We start from the raw sequence: 16,576 nt of genomic DNA on the forward strand, positions 1-16,576 counted from the left end.
CAGCACTTTGCTTCAATATTCCAGAGAGTTCAGATGTTGCCACAGTTCCTCCACCAACCCCTCTGCAACTTTCTGAGCCAGTATCAGTCAGAGTTCTTCAGCTCAACTTTTTCCTTCATTCTAGCAGTTCAATAAACACTGCAAACACCCAAAAAAGTTTAATACTTCCTGTCTCTCTACTGGTAACTCCTCAGAATCTCAGTCTCCCTGTTCCGTGTTTTCCTACAGGACTGGCCTCTGTGTGTGTGTTTTCCTGCGCCAGCAGCTGAGAACATTAACCTCATTAGGAGAAAAATAATTATTTAAACCAGACATGCCAGGAGAACTTGATTTCTGCCTGTCACACACCACTCCAATTCTCCTCCTCTGTGAGGACAGAGAGCTGATAGCAAGTGGCAGGTCAGCCAGGCAGACAGCTCATGGAGTGCTGAACACAGCCCATAGATAATAATGCTCACTTAGTCTCAAGCCTTGCCCAACAATGAAATTTTTCCAAGTTTTCCATACAATATCAGTGTACAAGTAGTTTATGCTATTGTTTCGTAAGGTTTGGATTTTAAGAACATGAGCAATCCTACACCTGCAGGAGGCACATAAGAGCTACAGACATATCAACTACACATACACAGTAGGCATACATATATGTATTTTCAATAAGTGCAAAAGATCATTCCCCAGATCTATAATAACCATAACCTGGTCCTACACTGAATTTCTCTAATACAGGTTTGCTCACGAACGTTCAGAGATATTAATTTTAGAGATACATCATTGCTAATGTAACTGAATTTTCAGTCTTTCAATACCCATTATTATAAACACTTGCCAGCAATAAATTTAGTGTTATAACAAAGGTTTTCACGTCTATAATACCAAATTAAATTTTGGTTTGCAACCAAAAACATGTACTGTCAGTATCCTATGTTTTATGAAGAAAGAAGATAACGAGTTCTGTGCTAAATACTATAAACCTCACGTAGAAACCATTTCTTTTACAAATAATACCAGCTAATACAATTTATTTTTTTGAATCTTCAATTACAGCATTGAAAATGAATGATTGCAATAAGAATATGGATTTTTCTCTACCCTATTAGATACTGGTACGACTACTCCTTTATGAAACCATGCTTAATATTATTGATATCAAATTATAATAAAGTTTCCCCAGCACTAAGCAGACAGATGGAATCAGTAGAACAGAGCAAATCTGACTGTGGCATTCATCAATTTAATCAGCCTTTCGCTGCTGTATTTTATGGATCTATATTTCTCCATTTATTTCTTCTTCATTTAGAATTGTTAATCGTCGTAAACATTTCTCAATAGGCTGAAGAGAAAACCTAATTGATTTACTGGTTTGAGGAGCTTCCCATTCACTTGCATCCGAAATCTAGAATCCCATCCACTGCTGTAACCTTTAAATCACATTTCTCCCACACCACACAATCTGACAGATGTCAGTCTCGGCTCAGGATGAAAGCAGAGATGTGGAAAGCACAGATGAAATATTTTGACAGGTCTGTCCCTAAAAGACTACCTGGTGTCCATCTCACTGGAGCCAGCACTGTTCGGGTACCAAACACTGAGCTGCATCCATGCTTTCCATGAAAGTGTTTTGAGGCTAGCACAGAGTCTGGTGGATTTAAAAAAACAAACCTGCATCTGATTCTGCCTGGCAATTGCATATTCCCCCACTGAGGATTCTGTCCAGCTCTGGGCTGGAAGGTTTTACAAGTTATAAGTCAGTTCTTAAAGCACTGATAGGGAAATGTGTTCATTACAACCACCTCCCAATTTTCTTTATCCTCCTTGGCCACTGAAGCTGCTGTTCCCCTAAAGCCAAGTTCACAGTCATAAATAAGAAATAAAAATTCTGTGCCTAATACCAGTATTCAGGCTTATCACATCCTTATAATGAAACACTGCAAAATGGCCATGAAAAGGTCACCAGAAATCAGAGATGCGCACAGAGCTCTGCACCTTTACTTGGCCCCAAATCCTTCTTAAATTATCTTCTTGTGCCTCTTTTCTAAAGCTGTTCTGGGTATTTTGGGCTGCAAATGCCTAAATGAAGGTTTTGGGTTCAACCTGTATCCAAGACCTATAAAGAGACAGCACCTGTGACTTACTGGAGAGTATTTATGTGAATTCTGCACTGCTAACAGGAGCACAAGGAAAGGATACTTGAGACAAATGTATCAGAAATCACTAAGGGAGAAATTAATAAGACAATTTATCCTGCCTTATGGCAGAAGAAGAGAACAGCAGGCCTCAAAATCTGTTCTCTGCCATTCTCCAACATTTACCACAGAAAAAGAAAAAAAAAAAAAAAAAAAAGAAAAAAAGAGTTTTTCTTTTATAGAATTTATTTCATGCAGTGTGAATTCCATACACGGGACCTAATTCTCTGAGTCCCTGAATCAAAAGATTATTCTTATGTTTAAAGATGTCAGTCCAATGGTGCTATTTGCCATGGAAAAACCCCCAACTAATGCCCAACACCCAAGTTTAAGTCCCCTCCTAAGCATTGTAAGAACTAACCATTCTTTTTAAATGATGAGTGAAGATTATTTTAAACATTTACAGCACACAGCTATGCATCTTATGGCTGAACTCACGGCTGCAAGTAATTCAGGGCCCCTCCTCTGTCCAACCCAAACCTTTTTTTTATGACTGTGACCAGGTAATCAGCAAAATGTTCGGTAACATCTTAATAATTAGGAGATTATTTGATCACAGGCATTCCTTATGAGCCTTTTCTTTTCAACTTAAAACTGCCAGTAGCTCTTACTGAGAAACAAGCCACAATTTGATTTAGAGCTTGATTAAGCATTTAACAGCCAAGCTGCAAAACAGAGAAAAAGCTCAGTCTTCAAAAAATAAGACCGACAACATTATGGAAAAAGAAGAAAAAAAAAGGAGAGAGAGCAAAGAATGCTTTTCACACCCAAATGGTAGCAGGGAAAATGTTATAGATTTTTTTCTGTGTTTTACTACAACCATTGGCTCATGAAATTCATAGAGCTGCAGATTTCTACCTCAGAAATCACAAACTAATATTGGCAACACGTTAGGAAGGCCTAAAAACATGTCCTTATCTACAGAAACATGGCTGATGTCTCCACCATTTCTAGATATGTGACTGAGACACAACCAATCAATCCTCATGCCTGAGAAAATATAAGCCAAGAAAACATCCTAAGGCGTCTTTCATTAAAGCATCTATTAGTCACCCCATTTTTAAATAAGAACATATATTCAAAGAAGAACTTCTGAACAAAACACGCTGACTTTACAGGCTATGCTCCACATTTCTTTTAAAATAAAAGAAACTTGCATTTCTCTGAGGAATACACAAAATGATTTTACCCCAACTCAATATTTTACTGGCTCTCAGCCCCATCTCTCCTTCACCCAGCACACACGTTTAACTTCTGAAACTGAGAGTTTGCCTTTGTGAAGTTCTTCAGGAAAATATAATTAGATAACACATAATTACATTTATATAATTTCACATAATTAGATTTCCAGCAACTCGTTTATGGGATAATGTGGCCCTCACACTGCAGAATCAATGCAGCTCACAAATTAGTAGTGGATTTCATCTTTGCAATGCCTCGGCAAAGCATTATATACAGAAGAAGCCGAGGGAAAGTGTCACTTAAATTACTTGCTGCAGCAGCACAGAAAGTCTGTAATTGATCCACAAATGTAATTGGAATCCTGAGTCAATATTCACTGTCCAAACCTCAGATCAGTATTTCTTTCACAGGAGATAAAACAGGAGAGGATTTGGCCATTGGGCCCATTTTTCACTGTATCAAATATGAAATGCATCACAGTCCAGCTCCTCTTCACCAGGGCAATTCCTACAAGTTTATATCCCGCTAAGTTTGCCTTTCCCTAGATATAATAACAAATAAAACAGCCATTGTCTTGGACAACTGTTATTTACCAGAGAAATCTTTACAGTTTTAAAGAATCAGAGATCTCCATAATGATTTAACACCAAATGAGTCGCTATCACATCAGCTGAAATATTGCTGCTTTATAATTACTTCTGGTTTGATCAAATTTCTATTTAAATTTAGATCCATCCAGGAGGCCTGAATCCACTAAATCCTTATCAAAAGTTTCTGACATCACTGGTTAATTAACATACATAATCTGTTTCCTTCAAGCACCCTAAAATTGAGTCTCTGTGTAAAGATTTTTATCCTTCTGATTGTCACCCGAAAATTCTCAATAAAGGTGCCAGGACAGAAAGAGCATCAGCTAAAAAACACAACTCACTCTGACAAATTACTAAGCTTACTACAGAAAGAAGTAAGCAATAATAAAAGTTATTTTACAGGGAAGTCAGCTTATCTTCAGCCCTTTATAAGACACTCATAAGTCTTCAGCAGACCTAAAAGAAAAAGAAAAAAAAAAAAAAAAAAAAAAAAAAAAAAAAAAAAAGAAGAAGAAGAAGACACAAAATAATATATCCAGTGATAGGTCAGAATGCTTTTAAATCCTTCTTGAGTAGGTTCTATAAAAATCAAAGCTCCTCAAACTGAAGAGCTCAAACTTCTGGAGGAAGGATAGCTATAACAACCAAGGAAAATGTGAAATACTTTAGCCTTTAAAAGGTCACCTCAGGACATACAAAACTGAATATTCCTTTAGCATGTCCCTTTGCAGGAAGCAGAAGCTGTTTGACATCAGAACTGAAGGCAGTGATGAATAGACAGGTTTCCATGCGCAGTTTGGAGCAGCTGATATTTACAAAACCTTGGCAGAAATAAGATGGCACAAAGGTAGGACAACTCCTAACACATCACTGTCTATTGGAAAGGAAAAACTGAGGTGTCACAGTCTTGATCAAAACATTTTCATCAAACTTTGCAGGCTGGTTTATTCAACAGTGACTAGTTCTCCTCGGGGGGCTTCCAGTTCCAGAGCACAAGAAATGTTTTCATATGCTTGGAAATCACAGAGTAGCCCTTCTTCTGTACCCAAAGCACAGATCTGCCCAATTACAAAAGCTTTTATATGTAAAAGGACGGAGCTCAAGGCCAGGCAGTTTCCTCCTGCTTGACATCCCTTCGTCTTTAGGTACCAGACTGTCATCCCTGTGATAGTTACTGATAATGTGTTAATATTTGGCTCTTTGGCCTCAATGCCACTCTGAAGTAAATCCAGTTTGAACACTTCCAGCAAGCTGCAGCATGGATGTCCCAGCTGTAAACTCTGCTCTAGCACAATTTTTGTTAGCTTCTGAGTTCATTTTAGAGTGTACGACAAACTGGTGTCAGTGTTGGTTCCTAGTGAAATAATTTGGGGGTTATTAATTATTTAGGATTTGGGGGTTTTTATGTCATATTTAAATATGGATACATATAAAAATGAACCAAATCCACTTTCATGCTTTGTTTTTCCCACTTTAGAAAGGAAAGCCACTGGTCAAAGGAACTGGTTGTGGTCCTTGCCCACCTTTCTCTCAATTCTACTTTATGCTCAGTTTTCATTCTAAGGGATGCCCATGAAAAGGCAACTCAGTCACAACACTCATGTAAAGAAAACCCTACAGGGCTGATACTTCCTGGGGCTGCATTTGCATTTTCATGGGTATGTAAGTAGCTGATCTTGAATAATTTAAAAGTATCTTTTTTTTTTTTTCCCCCCCTGTCTGATCACCTCAGCTTAATTCGGGAGTTTTTAAGTGCAGGGTCATCGAGGCTTTTTATTGGTGATGAATTTCTGGGGTTTATTTTGGAGAGAGGGTTTTTAGTTTTTTCCTAATAGATCTTCAAATTATCCAATTTTGTCTGCGCCATACTCCAGTGTTTTGCCTAATTAAGAAGAATATCTTTGACTCCTAGACCACTTAATCCCAGCCTGGGAAGCTCCAGCAGCAGCCTCATCACAGCAGTCAAATCACATTGCCTCCTCTTCAGCCCTTCCTCACTGACCTGAGTCCCGTTCCTGCAGCAATACCTTTACAGGTGGAATCTCTTTAGGTTTGGGTTGATGGATTTGGTGTAACTGAAAAGCTCATTTCTGTGTGCCAGGGGCATCAAGCACAAAGACAAAGCACCAGGCACACAGCGCACTCTCCTGCAGTGAGCACAAAGATGCGTTGAAGAACTCAGGACCACTCAAATAAAAAAGCTGCAATCAGCAATCAGAAATTGAGACAAAGTTTGTATTTATGGAGCATTTAGATTGCACCATGGAAGCTGAATTTCATTTATCCTGTGCCCAGTGCCTCAGCAAATGGTCACACTGAGATAAAAAATCCTGGATTTGAATTGTTTAGCCACTCTGATACCTCCCTGTAAAATGAAGCCTCTCGAAATTGCCATCTCTCAAAAGTGTTTTTTTGCTAAACAAATCCCCTGCTTGTCTCAAGATCTCTTTCCGTGTGACAACGAGTATTATTCAAATAGACACAAATTAAAGTTATTGCCTTGACAGAGAGGATGAAAAGAGCACAGAGAACACGATACAACATTGTCAGTGGTGCAACAAATCTTCCACTGCAAAAATAAGCAGCAAATAAGAATTTGCAGGTGGCCAGACAATGTGATCCTGCAAAGGAACAGCCAAACCCCAGTTTCCATCCTCGCGCTTCAGGTGCACCCACAGTGCATCCACTCACCCCCAAATACCTCCAGCACCTCAGAACAAAACTTTATTTCAGTTTCGGGGAAACAGGCAAGAGAGGTTAAAGAGAGATGAAAGCTATTCAAATCAACCCGTAGTTTGAACCAAGCTCTTTAGTAAAACAGAGGGTGTTTTAAAACTCTAAGGAAGATAAAAAGGACTTTACTCTCTATGCATTTTATAGAAACATTGTTTGATTTTAACAAATTATACATGGACATTTCCAAGTTCTATTTCAGAGATTTCACCAGGTTCTTAAGCTGAGGGAGGGCATTTGCATAAATACCAACACAAAGACCAAAGTTTTATATTTCCGAGCTAGAGTTACTAATCATTCCTCAAAAAAGAAGTTTCTCAATTTTGAAAGTAGCTTGCTATTTAAACTGACATCTAATTTATCAAAGCTCTTTTTTTCTTAAATGGGAAATTAGTCCCCCTTTTTGAAATGTTCAAAAATTAACATTTTTTTATCTATTTATTCAAGTATGAATGAGCATTCTGCTCTGAATGCAAAAAAACCCCAAAGAGAATAGAAAGCACTGAATTAAAAACAAAGCAAAATTTCTTTAAAAAGCAAAAAAAAAATGGGAACAGAAACCAAAAGCAAATAGTTTTATTCCATTGTCATGTCACTGACACATTAAAAAAAAAATCAGATTTCAACTATGCTAGAAAAGTGAGGGTGTCAGACCAAGGAGAGGTTTTGGGAAATCTGTGGAAGAAACATGGACAACACTCCCTAAAAGACAAAAGCTACCAAACAGGAACAGCAATTGTGGCCTCTTTTCTCTAATTCAAAATTGAGAAGTTTGCTTCCTAAAGACCCCCCATGAGACAAGAGAAATATAAACAGCAGCAGGCAGAAGTCTGCAGCTCTAAAAGAGGAGAATATGCAGTACAGCTAAAATGAAAGATCAAAGAAACAAAATTATTTCTGCTGTGTGTGTGCATAATGGCTACATACAGAAAATCCTTTTTCTTTTCCCATTGTTTGGGTGCTGCTGAGATCCCTCAGAATATTTCAGTGTTATCCACGTAAAAATGCAACAACACACGGAGCTGAGTGCTCTCCACTGTCACTCAGTAAAACACCTGGGATGCACAAAATGCACTTGAGCACATTTCCTTCCCTTTCACACTCATTTTGGCACATTGAGAGATGACAGGAGGATTATGGAGCAAATAATGGCCCAGTGCTCCTTTTTTCTTCAAAAACATCTTGTCTCCCCAAGGGGCTTGGATTATTTACAGCTTTTCATTTCTCATTCCTGGTAGTTACTGGATCAAGAATTGGAGCTCTTTGCCCGACCAGCTCATTATATTACACTGTTCAAAAGTTTGGGAGAGTTTCAGATTAAAACAGACACAAAAGGCAACAACAACAAAAAAAACATAGTCAGAGCAACAGCCTCATACACTTCATGTCATTTCCTTAACAACACTTGATCAAAGAAAAAAAAGAACAAAGGGGAAAAAAAAAACAGGAAAAAAATCAAAACTCCCTCAGAGCTACGGAGTGGTTTTTATTTAAATGAAAATGCACATTAAATATTTGCTTTAGTTGTGTTTTCTCTGTTCACAGTCTGATCATCACGTCTCATGACTTTTCTGAGTAGTAAACAATCACTGTCCCATAGGAAGCAGCAATTTACGGGGTATTTTGACATTTAAGATATAACAGTTGAAGTTCCCAATAGGCATAATTAGAGCAAAAAATGCACTAAAGTGAATAACCAGATATCATTTGTGCATTGATATTTGAAATAAAGTCCTAACCACAAGGGTATAACCAGTCTTGAGAAGGATTAAACAGAAAAATCCCAGACAAACCCTTAACAGGAATGGTCAAAGAAATTATTTGGCTCTTATGACTCGAAGTGCATAACATGACCTAGACCCCAGAAAAAAATGATCAAATTTCCTCATGTCATACCAGAAAATAAATAATTCACTAAAAAACCTGACTTGCTGAATTAATGAATGTGTTGTTGAGGAATAAAACTCATTGACATCAGGAGGAGAATACAACACAGGCATGGGATAAATGTTGAGAAGACAAAGGGTTGGACACAGCAGTTCAAAAGTTCACCTCTCAGTCCTGTGATCTCACCTGATGCAATAACTGGTGCCAGCTTTGCCAACACATGATTGTATTTTTATCTCTTGAAGCCGCTCTACTGCATACAGAGCATATGGGTATCTGACCCAAGGAAAAAAAAAAAAAAAAAAAAAAAGCAAAAATAATAAAATAAAAATCAAAGTTTCATGGAAAATTCTCTAAATGAAATTATTTTATGAGTCAGTAAAAGGTCAGTCCTGTTGAGATTAATTAGGATCATGATATAATTACCCTTACAGAATCAGACCATCTGTTCATAAGAATCCTCACAGCTATTCTAAAGTCACACTGTTTCCAGCCCTGTTTTTCACTAGTCTGGGGCTGATTCCAGCAGAGTCTCTCCCCTCTAGCTCACAGCAGAGCGCTCAGCACAGTCCTCAGGGGCTTTCCCAAACAGGGGGGAGCCCAAGGGGAGCAGGGATGGACCTGGAGGGGACGGGAGCAGCAGCAGCCAAGGTCCCACACTGGGGCAGAGCTGCTGAGGAAGCTGGGGCTTCATCCTGGAAAAAAAGAGGCTCAGGGGTGTTGGAACGCTGGGCAATGAAAATTCCAGACTTTCTGTGCTGACAGGCACTGACCTAGAAGCAAACACTGCATTGGACCTGAGGGCTTGGAAAAGGATTCCAAAACGGAGTGACAGCACTGGGATTGTGGGTGTGGAGTTTGAATAAAAGTGTGTGATGTCACAGGGTGGAAAATTTAGAGTTTAAGGTTCTAGAATACAATAATATATATACGGCAAGATGGAGGATTTAGGGTGTAGGCTAAATCTTTTTCACCTTCTTCATGGGTCTGAGTGGAATTTTGTAATTGGGTAGAAAAATCCACATTGTGGCCACGGGTGGTTGGTTATCGGGTTAAAAGTAAAAATAATTTAGGTGTCATTTCTTAATTAGACACTTTATCCTTAAAAAGCCTTGTAAAGAAAGAGATAGGGGCCGTTTTTCACCTTGTTAGCTAGAACTCACCACTTGTGAGACTGTAACATAGATAAGAATTAATGAACATCTGAGTCCAAACACAAACAGCATCTCTCGAGCATTTAATCCTGACTCTGACAGAAAAAGAAGATTAAAAAGCAGCACAAGGGGATGTCAGCACTCTCTAGAACTCCTTGAAAAGAGGTTGTAACTGGGTGGGGGTCAAGCTCTTCTCCCAAACTACCTGTGGAAAAGCCCTCAAGTTGTGCCAGGGGAGGCTCAGGCTGGATGTTAGAAAACATTCTTTCACTGGAATTGTTCAAGCATGGGAACAGGACGCCCAAGGAAGTGGTTGGGTCACTTGAAGATACTCAAGAGTATCCCTGGAGATACTCCAAAGATGTGTAGGTGTGGTGCTTGGGGTTTGGTGCAGAGTTGGCAGTGCTGGTTCACAGTTGGACTCGATCCTAAAGGGCTTTTCCAACTTGAACAATTCCATGAAATATTAAGTGCAGAGCCAAATTAAAACGTCACCAGGATATCGAAAGCCTGAATAAAACACAAAAAAGAAAATTAAACCCACAGTTCACTTGGTCATGTGAAACAGCACAACAGCTATAAATAAAGCTCCAAAATTACTTATCTGCATTTCTCTGAGTTACACGTATCATTTTTCTGTAGTCTGAGGTCCTCTACGTTTCTCAAAGTTTAACCCAAAGACATTCTAAAGTTCCTTTTTCATCTGAACTACTGTGCGCTAATATGTTAATATATTTTTGCTGAACCGAGATTAAGTGAAATGATTGATGCCAGTGAACACTCATAATTCTATTTTGACGAATTATTATGTAGTTCCCCAAGACAGCTTTATTTATAATACATGCCAGTTCTGCCAGGTTTTTTCATATTGATTCCTTCTACTGGCTATGACAAGCAAGCAGAAGCAAGTGGTTTCAGTGAGATTCATTTAGCACAGGAGATTTCCATTGTGATGAATACGTTGTTACTAAAAAAAAAAAAAAAAATCGTTAAAGTTGGGGTTTTTTCTTAAATATTATACTATAAGCTACTAACTCACAGCAAAAACTTTATAAAAAAAAGTCTTGTTTACTTTCTTACAATATATACAATTCACATTTATCTAGGCTGGGGAGAAATCTTTAGGGTGCTGTCAGATTTGAAGAATATACTTTAAAGATGCCCACTTCTTTTTCCCCTATTCTCACGTCTGTTTGATTTTACATTGCTAAATTTGTCATTTTACAGCCCCTGAACTTCCACATTTCTGCTTCAATAATAACTCACACTAAAAGGAAACCTGCCTATTTAATGCATCTTTTAGACAGACGAATGTTATCACCAAATTTAACATGATTCTTATGCCCCAAAATCTTTCCTTCTCCCTCTCCAAGGAAAGTTAAAGGTTAACAGATTTTCTCACATCGGAAATCCACGTGGTTGGGAGTTGCACACCTACAGCATAGGTGTTTAATCCTTCTATGAGGATTAAAAGGCAGAAAATACTAATTTTAGGTTTTCTATAGCAAAAGTTGTCAACTAATATTGCAAAGTATTGTCAAAAAATGTTGTTTCTGCCTTCCCAGCCCTCCTGCAGTTATTTCAATAGATATGTTCAGTACACAGCCAATGTCACCAGTGAGCATCTAATTCATTTCCGATGTATGAACATTCAGCATTTTGGATACAGGAGAGGAAACTAAAACCACCCAGAGGAGCAGCTGCTGAGGTCATCAGGGTGCATCAGTTTTCTTCATCTGAATTTAAGCACCTGCCACATGTCGGTTCGCCCAAGAGCAGTTAGGAAAGCTTTTATTTCATCTGAACTTTTCAAACAGAATTAATATTGTACTGAAGGAGCCTTTCTCCCTCTCCCCCCCCACAGGACATGAATTGCACTAATAAATGAATCAGAATAAATGATCAGAGACTGTATCAGCCCTTGGTCCAAGCTGTGTTTCTATCACACTGCATTTCTGTCTGCCTGGTGGTGGTACAAGGTGCATTATTCCCCATGCCCCACGTGAAAAGATTTGTTCACTTGGACTTTTTGTGTAGCTAAAAGAGCTTTTTCCAAGAAGAAACTAGATAGAAAGACAAATCAAAACTCCACATTGAAAGGCATTTACACAGACTCTTAAACACCTAAGAAAAGCAGAAGGGGTTTTTGTGATGATGCAGTCATTGAAGAAAAGATATTAATACATATGCACATCTACATTTCACTGATATCACTATTTAGTGTTCATATAAACCAGTTTAATTTAAAAAACCCCACACTCCTATGACAAAATTCTAGACAAAAAATAATACGTGTCTCTTCCAAAGAGTTTGGAAGCCATAAGTAATCGTTCTGTTCATGCAAATCATGAATGTGAATCCACATGTGTAACACGTCTGAACTTTAAGAAGGATAAACATCCAGATTTCAAAGGCAAAGCTCGGATCTTGGGATGAATTGGGAGCTTAGTTCTCATTTCCATGGGTTTCAAGAACATAAAATTTTGGGAATTAAGCACAGGCCTTTAGATAATAACCTTGATTAAGCTCTGTAACGGATACATGAAGCAAGAGAGTATGACAGCTGCATTCCTGTTTGGTTTATGAAACAAGAAAAACGTTACCAGCAAAGGATACCCAAGACTTAATGTTACATAAGCAAATAAAAATGTGTATACGTGTCGGTCAACTGTCAAACAACATATTCCCACATTGGGAGCACAGGGAGAGAGGAGCAGCATCACGCAATAAAACCTCCAGAATCCTCCACATCTCATTCCATGGCCCAAAGATTATGGGGCTGGAGTGACTCAGAATGAAGAGATTAAAGCCTGTTCTTGCTTTTCCGTCACTCTGCTGAGTAATCTTTGGCAAACCATTTGATTTTCTACGTGTCAGCACCCCAACATGACAAATTGCTTTAACATTTAATTCCTTTGTAAACCACCTTGACTCCCAGTGATGAAGACAAGCTTTATTGCACAAAAAATGGAAAATATTAAACAGTTCTGAGCCATTTACTGATATGTTTAATAAGACTTGTGAATGTGTACGGGTTTGATTTTTGTCAGCTCAAAAAGGAATGAGCTTAGTCCTTCAAATGTGTATTTTTACTTCAGATATTCCATCTCTGCAATTGTTCCAGCCTTTCCAGGACATAAGACAATTGCCAAAAGGCCTTTCAGGGTTCTCTTTCTAATCCTGATGCCTGAAATATATTTATAAAATATTCTCACATAGTGTGTTTCAGAAACATCCCCTTGGTCTAAACTATACAACTTCCACAAAACAACTATGGGCGGGTAGCTAACCGTGGATCACTACCTATTTATGGTGATTTTGTGTCTCTTCCATTTTAATTCAGAAAGATTAAGCCATTCTTCCAGCCTTGCATTTATAAGTAGGATATTGTACTTTTTTTCACAGAATTTTTACTTTACATGGAAATAGCTTCACCTGAGTTTCACCTGATACAACTTTAAAATTCTCTTTTACATGGTACACACACCCTCTAAAGAAAATGTCATGTTGAAAACCCACCTTTACCACAATCTCATCACAGAGAGCACCCAAATATCTCATCTCTGCTCCCAGAATTCCCATTTTGTTTTAAGGAACTGAATTGAAGAAGACCCTCTCTTCTCTTCCAAAATTAACCTTTACATGGTTAATATAAAATCATTCCTTTTCTCTCGGACAATGTTTTTTAGCTTCTCCACCGAGGGTTAAACAGCTTCTAAATCATCACCCTCCAACTGCTTTCCTCTGCAGACTACACTAAAACATGTGTTTCTCTCAAAATTTTACATCCTTATTAAGCACCCCTGGTTAACAGAAAAGCTTTTTAAGCCTGGATAAGCCTTTCAAACAATCTGGCTCAAGTTTTGAAGAAAGTGATCAACAAAACAGAGGAAGAATTTTCAGGATGAAAGAAAAGGCTCAAGAGACCACGAGGAATTTGCATTTGCTGATAAATGCTGGTTTAATTTTTGATGAAAATATTGGAGACACGGGGAGATAAGTGCAAATTTTACTGCATCTCACACATTAAGATAAAATCAGGTTTTCGTCAAATAGGCTCAATGTTTCATTAAATTTTAAGAGCGTGGTAGCTGCAGCTTCCCAATTAGACATGAAATATGAAATAAGAACTTCACACACATCAGTGACTTTTGGAGGCTGTAATTGCATGAGTCTGCATGAAATTGTCTTGTGCTGAACATACATCCAAAAAAAGCTTAGACATATTGCAAGGTTCTCATTTTCATTGTTTATACAAGAATTCAGGTAAAATTATCAGCAAAATAAAAAGCAGCAAGGCCCCATTGTCATCTCCACCAGAAATACCAAGCTTTACAGAAAGAATTTGCAAAACTTATGTTTAGCAGCTCTTAAATTCCCAGAATTTTTTCCAACACATGCATTCACACAACGTCAGGGGCAAGAAAATAACATCTAAACTTTAAATTAATGCTGCCACATTCCCTCATAGCCTATTGACTGAAGAAACTCTGCTGAGCAGCTGGCAGACTTCTCCACTTAAATAGCCTGCAATATTTTAAGTAAGCAGCACCTGGAATTTACTGCTGGAGCTCTTAAATAGAGTTTATTCCAATAACATTCCAAACCAATTCAAAATACAATAAACTTGAGTTTTCTATTTTGTTTTCTGTAGCTGGAAGCTTTAGATAAGTTTATGAGAAAATACTCATAAAGGTTTTTTATTTTATATATATTTTTATATCCATACATCTGTAGCTAGATATGGATAGACATGCCAGCTTGAAAGAATGGAAGAGGGAAATTATTTTGTGAAATGCTTTGCCTGACAGAAGTTACCTTCAAACAAATTCATATTTCAATAAATAATTTTGACTGCACACATAATTATGATAAATATAATGGTTGAATTCACCAGGCAACCACCAATTACCCACATCCAAAGCGCTCATTGCTAGATATTTATAGAGATGCATCCCCACAAAAGCAAAATAAATCCTCCTACCAAAACACACAGATGCAACAACACAGACTTTAGTTTGATAAAAAGTGATTAATAGAAAGTGATTTTAGTTTTTACGTCTACTTTTGAAGAGGGGAGCAAATGGTCATAACTTTGATCTAAGAGTAAAAATTCCATCATTTTTACATCCTCACCTGACTTGAAAACAGATCTATTTTGGTTTAGTTCTAAAAAGATTGATGTAGATATTCATATATTCTTACTTCTAAATTCACAGCTACTTCCCAGGCCAGATGAGTAGAAATCTTAAAACAGTGTTGGGACTAAATAGACTAAATTTTTGAGGAACTTTCTGAACCACAAATTTATGTTTTGAGAGGGGAAAAAAAGTATTTCATATTGCTGGACTGGCAATGGCAATAATATTTAGAGATACTTTCCCCTTGTGCAGGTTTGCTTAAGAACAAGAGCATGGACATGAAGACAGAGCAAAAAGCAATTTAAGAGAGAGAAGAGTACAAAGCTGTCACAGCAGAATCAAGGCTTTCAAACTAACAGAAAATATTCACAAAGAGAAAAAGATTAAAAGATGGTGCCTACATCTCCAAACGTTTCTAAAGGTAGGCTTTGATGTGAAAAATGACTGCAAACCACAATGATTTTGAGAGGAAATGGAGGAATTCCGGCTTTAAAGGCATATATTAAGAATAAAGAAATGACAAGAACTGCATCAAACCAAGTTGCAAGGGCTTCCATAACCATATAGAAAGATTAAAAAAAAGTGAGAAATTTCTGAAGACTAAATCCAAATTTTTCAAAATTCTATGCTTTTTTTAAAAAAAAAATACAAATTTCTCTCTGGGCTATACGGACAATACGTCTGCTGTAATTTAAAACTCCACAAGCTGCTGCACAGCACAAACATTAAAAGACTGAAAATAAGGACTGTGACAACAAAGGTGTTTATTAATCTAAATAAAGTTATTGCTACCATTTACTTAAAACCCAGTAAATGTTTAAATAATAAAATAAATTTTAATAGTCTTTGAGGTGGGTTGTTATTTGATTTGTTAAGGGGGTTTGTTAATTATGGCTTTTGTTTTTAAACAAACATTAAAATAATCCCAAATCCCAGAAAAACGAACTCAATCTTTAATGTCTCCTGACTGCCCAAGCTAATTTAGAATACCACCCAAAGAAGCATTTCCTTTATTTAGGATGTTCATTTGTTCTGGGGCATGGTGGTTTCAGGGGTGTTTTAAGGAAGTGTTTTTCTTTTTAAATCGAGATGAACTGTGCTAGGAAATACAAACAGAACATTTTTCTCCCTCCCATTAATACCAACCAAGCAGCAACATCAAAAATGTAAGGTTTTCTTTTTTATTTACTGAAAGTAAGGAAAAAAAAATAAAGGAACTTTGACCACATGTCAAAAGTGATGCAGACATTTCTAACTGTTTGAAAACTACAGACAACAGCAGAACAAAAGATTGTCTGAAGATGCAAGGAAAGCATTTCCAAAAATGCTTTATCCTTCTCCTGTCTAGGAAGGTAGGAGCAGAAAAGAAGTAGCATTTGGTTTTTTTCTTTCAATACTCTATTCCCAAGAATGAAAAGTTCATACCCAAGAACACATGTAATTGATAAAACTAATACCAAAAAATAAATAAATAAATAAATAAAACATCTGAATTTCCTTCAACAAAAGATACCATTGTTCAATCCAGTGGAGAAAGCGAAGAATAAAAATCCTTTCCAGTGTGTTACACCTTAGTGAAGCTCAGGGTTTGCCGCAGATCTCACCTGGTACCAAGTGCAAATTTAAAAACAAAGTTCTCGGCAACAACCGGTGCACCCACAGAAGACAATTGTGCTTCCCAGTCAGACCAAACTGACCCCAGATTT

This window comes from Chamaea fasciata, unplaced genomic scaffold, assembly GCF_029207755.1.
Source record: "Chamaea fasciata isolate MVZ Bird 193981 ecotype frontalis unplaced genomic scaffold, bChaFas1.0.hap1 SCAF_22, whole genome shotgun sequence".
Classification (NCBI taxonomy): domain Eukaryota; kingdom Metazoa; phylum Chordata; class Aves; order Passeriformes; family Sylviidae; genus Chamaea; species Chamaea fasciata.